Below are 5275 nucleotides of genomic sequence, written 5' to 3'. Positions count from 1 at the left end.
TTGTCCTGTACCGGAAGATGTATATGATCCTGAATGCTTTTTGTGAGTGTCCGTTCATTGTTGTACACACTTCTTTCCCCATATAATATATTGTGTTTGTTAGAGCTTTATTACTAACTAAAAAACTACAAATAATTCATTAATGTTTAACTGACTACTTCTAATTTTTCCACTTCATGTTTATTTTGCAATATTTTATCATTATTTATCAAGCTTTTCTTTTGATGAACACAAACATTCACCCTACAGTATACTTCGACAGGTCGCTGGTTCTAGAAGAATCATCTTTCCCTCTTCTATCTGAGTTGCTTGCTTCGGTCACTTTTGTAAATCTAATGCTTCACACGACTATCTATTTACTATTGTCGTGATGTATCCATACGAGCAAAGCTGTGGAAACTTATTCGTTTGTTGCTACCGAATAAGGCTAATCTTTCCTTATCGTCTCTATTTTTTAGCTAATAAAGTACTTATTTTATGTCGGTATCGACTTGGTGGTAGGATTTTCACAAAGGCAGACGCTAAACATGAATACTCCCTCCATTTTTATATACAAGGCCACTATGGAATATACGTTTTGCATCTATACAAGGCCACCAACAGTAATCGAGGCAAAATTAATGATATTTTCTCGTACTAGCAACATGTTTAATAGTTGCATGCATGCAGTCATAATGACAGTCAGTTACTCCCTCCACTCAGTTTTCTTGCATGCATGTGGGGTATTAATGATCCCAGTAAACGAAAAGAAAGGCTGACTTTCAAAGCAGACATTAAATTTTACATTGGTACCTGTAATTTAAGTTTGTGGCCTTGTATACAAAAATGGAGGGAGTACTTGCTCTAAATGATATCCTACTAGGATGGACATTACACAAACCACTACTATAAGTGTGGAGAAATAGATGGGAAATTTGCATGGCAATCATATATTCTGATGATCATATTCTTTAGTCCTTACAATAACGAGAGATTACTTAGCTTGGTATGATGATGTACTTATGGCAATGTATCAAACACCTTTTAAATGCCATCTAATGCAACTGCAGGCTACATGTTTAGCTTCTTCATGACCTATCTATTGATCGCTATTTGTGGCATGCCATTTTACTCAAACCTAAAGTTCAGTGTAAGATAATCTTGAGAAAAGAATAAATGGAGCAAAAAACTTCAACAGCCTTTTCAAAATGCAAGGCAGAATTATGTGTGTGTCTTCTTATAGTTTTGAAAGTAAAAGTATGCATGTTAGATCTCAGGAGGAGCGGACCAGATCGATTCAGTTGCATCCTACTCGCCATGTGCAAGGTAGCGCTGACATGATGCATAAGTGTTTAATCATCTGGACCATCGATTAGTATTATACATTTTTTATGAATGTACTACTTTGCCTAATATGCATGTGATTCGTGACTTACATGGATTCACATGGTACTTCAGATTTGCAGATTGCTAATAAGTATTTGTATATATAATACGTCTGTGCATGTCTTTTTTTGTCCTTATAACAAAGAGAAAACTAGCTATTAAACCATGTTTAAACACTTATAAAATAATCTGGATGTATCATGCGCCACAAATGTCTCATATAAACACATCATTCTCTATGAGATAGACATTAATATGCATAGAAAATATAAGAATGTCCATCCATGTTGATAAAAAAGAAATTGTTTAAGAATCTGCTGGTAAAGACAAGAACTTCTAATCTGAATAATTTACGACAATATCATTTTTATATATGTATAACAACAGACTCTTTATAGTTAGATGATGCCTCCTTTGCAAAAAGGAAGATGTATGCCCTTTTTAGTAGGGTGAGTAAGGAAGATATAGGCACAATAGGGAACTTGAACTTTATACCTTTTAGAAACTTATAGGTCGCGAATATATGCAACAACATTTTTGTTCGTAACCGTGTTTTCCACAAACATATATAACACTAGTAGAAAAAGGGTCAAACGTGAAGCACATTAGTGCCGGTTTGTATTTGAGCCGGCACTAATGTATACATTAGTGCCGGTTCCAACGGCTAGCCGGGCCGCTTTCATTAGTACCAGTTCGTGGCGAACCTTTAGCACCGGTTCGTGCCACGAACCGGTACTAATGAGAGTGGTGGCAGGATGTTGTCAGACTGGGGCCCCTCCAGCCCCTTTAGTACCGGTTCTTGGCACGAACCGGTACTAAAGGTCGTCCTACATAAACCCTTCGTCCACCCGAGCTCGCTCTGTTCTTCCCCTTTCCCCTCTCCTCTCTGTTCTTCCCCTCTTCCTCTCGAGCTCATCACACATTTTGCCCAAAATTTGTCAAGATTTGAAGGCCCCCATCCATTCAAATGATCACGAAGGTTAGCAACTTTGTCCTTTCATCTCTCATTGCTAGATTAGATCTTGCAATGCTTTATATAGTGATTAATTTGTGAGTTTAGTAATTTGGGAGGATATATATATATATGTGCTAGTATTTGATTTATATGCAATTTGAGGTCAAAATAACACTTAGTTTGCATATGTAGGTGTGGTTTACTTAGTGCCTTCTAAATCTCCATCGTAACCACCGTCGATCGCCCGCACCGTCCCGTCGCCGGGACCACCTTGTGGTGAGCCTCTTGTTCATGAAATTTTATATAAAAATTGATGTTTGTGTGATTTGGATATATTGTTACTCGTATAATTATCTTACCCGTACGTTGTTTGTTATACATATAGTGCCATGGTTTTGATATCCGTCCCCGTCGGCCCTCGTCCTTGTTATGATTCGGATGTGGTATATATATTCTCTTTTAAAACTAGTTGCATTTCGTTTTTATGACAAATTATGCCCATCAAGTTGACATAGAAATTTTTTCTAGGAGGTATGTGAACCGGAAATTCCAACCGACCCTATTGTCGAGAGGTTAAATTTAGTTGAAAGAGAAAACGAGTACTTGAAAGAAAAATTGAAAAGAATTGAGGGGGAGAAGATGAAATTGGAGTTGCATGTTGCCGATGTCGTCGATGATCACAAGATCAAGATGGAGAAAATGCGCTTGAAGATTAGAAAGATTAGAAAATATGCCATCGATAGTGAGGCTTGGTATCATTATGTTGTTGGATCCATTGTTACCTTAGTTGCGATCTTGATCGTATTTGTTGTTGCATTTAAATGCTTTAGCTAGAGAGTTATTTGTTTGTTGCATTTAAGTGTTGTATGAACTTTATGTATGAACTTGTATTAATTTGGTCTATTCGGTGTTGTGTAATGAAGATGAGCCGGCAATGGATGTACGATGACCGATGCTCTCCCCAGTTCGTTGAGGGCGTGCATACTTTTCTGCTTGTGGCTGAGGCAAACAAGCGGGCGGATGGTTTTATGCCTTGTCCATGTGCTCGCTGTAAGAATGGTCACAATTACTCTACGTCAAGAACCATTCACGTCCACCTGTTTAAGTCCGGTTTCATGCCCCACTATAATGTTTGGACCAAGCACGGAGAAAGAGGGGTTATGATGGAAGACAATGAAGAAGAAGAGGACGACGACAGCTATCCTGGCCATGGGTTCCCTGAATACGATGATACAACAATGGGGGAAGAAGCTGAGCCGGTAATGCGGGAAGAAGCTGAGCCGGCAATGCGGGAAGAAGCTGAAGAAGAGGCATCAGATGAGCCTGTTGATGATCTAGGTCGGGCCATTGCCGATGCAAAGAAAAACTGCGCAAGTGATTTGGAGAAGAAGAAGTTGCAGCGCATGTTAGAGGATCACAAAAAATCGTTGTACCCGAATTGCGTAGGTGACAAGAAAAGGCTGGGCACCACACTGGAATTGCTGCAATGCAAGGCAGAGAATGGTGTATCTGACAAGGGATTTGGAAAGTTGCTGGTAATGATAAAGGATATGCTTCCAAAGGACAACGAATTGCCCGAGAGTACGTACGAAGCAAAGAAGGCTGTCTGCCCTCTAGGGTTAGAGGTGCAGAAAATACATGCATGACCTAATGATTGCATCCTCTACCGCGGTGAGTACGAGGATTTGAACGCTTGCCCGGTACGTGGTGCATTGCGCTATAAGATCAGCCGCGATGACCCTGGTGATGTCGAGGGCGAGCACCCCAGGAAGAAGATTCCTGCCAAGGTGATGTGGTATGCTCCTATAATACCACGGTTGAAACGTTTGTTCCAAAACAAAGAGCATGCCAAGGCGATGCGATGGCACAGAGAAGACCGTAAGAAAGACGGAAAGTTGAGAGTACCCGCTGACGGGTCGCAGTGGAGAAAAATCAAAAGAAAGTACGGGAAGGAGTTTGAAGATGACGCAAGGAGCGTATGGTTTGGTCTAAGCGCAGATGGCATTAATCCTTTTGGGGAGCAGAGCAGCAAACATAGCACCTGGCCTGTGACTCTATGTTTGTATAACCTTCCTCCTTGCTTGTGCATGAAGCGGAAGTTCATTATGATGCCAGTGCTCATCCAAGGCCCTAAGCAACCCGGCAACGACATTGATGTGTACCTAAGGGCATTAGTTGAAGAACTCTTACAACTGTGGAATGGAACAGGTGTACGTGCATGGGGGAAGAATTTGACCTAAAGGCGTTGCTGTTCGTGACCATCAATGATTGGCCTGCTCTCAGTAACCTTTCAGGACAGACAAACAAGGGATACCGCGCATGCACGCACTGTTTGGACGATACCGACAGTATATATTTGGCTAATTGTAAGAAGAATGTGTACCTGGGACATCGTCAATTTCTTCAGAGCAGGCATCCCGTAAGAAAGAAAGGCAAGCATTTCAAAGGTGAGGCGGATCACCGGACGAAGCCTCGCCACCGTACTAGTGCTGATGTACATGATATGGTCAAGGATTTGAAGGTGGTCTTTGGAAAGGGTCCTGGTGGACAACCTGTTCCGAATGACGCTGACGTACGCGCACCCATGTGGAAGAAGAAATCTATATTTTGGGACCTGCCCTATTGGAAAGACCTAGAGGTCCGCTCCGCAATCGACGTGATGCACGTGACGAAGAATCTTTGTGTGACCCTGCTTGGCTTCTTGGGCGTGTATGGGAAGACAAAAGATACAATTGAGGCACGAGAGGACCAGCAACGTATGCACGGAAAAGACGGCATACATCAGGGTCATGCAACCTACGCTCTTACCAAAGAAGAGAAGGAAAGTTGCGGACGTAACGAGGATGAAACGAGGCCCGAACAAAAAGTTGAAGGAGGGCGTAAAGTATAATATCGAGGCAATCAAACCTAATGGTGAACCATTAGCGCCTAAGAAGATTGCGGACAAGTTCGTTC

The sequence above is a fragment of the Triticum urartu genome, chromosome 7 (assembly GCF_003073215.2).
Source record: "Triticum urartu cultivar G1812 chromosome 7, Tu2.1, whole genome shotgun sequence".
In the NCBI taxonomy this organism is placed as follows: Eukaryota; Viridiplantae; Streptophyta; class Magnoliopsida; order Poales; family Poaceae; genus Triticum; species Triticum urartu.
Note: the sequence above shows the minus strand (reverse complement) of the source record.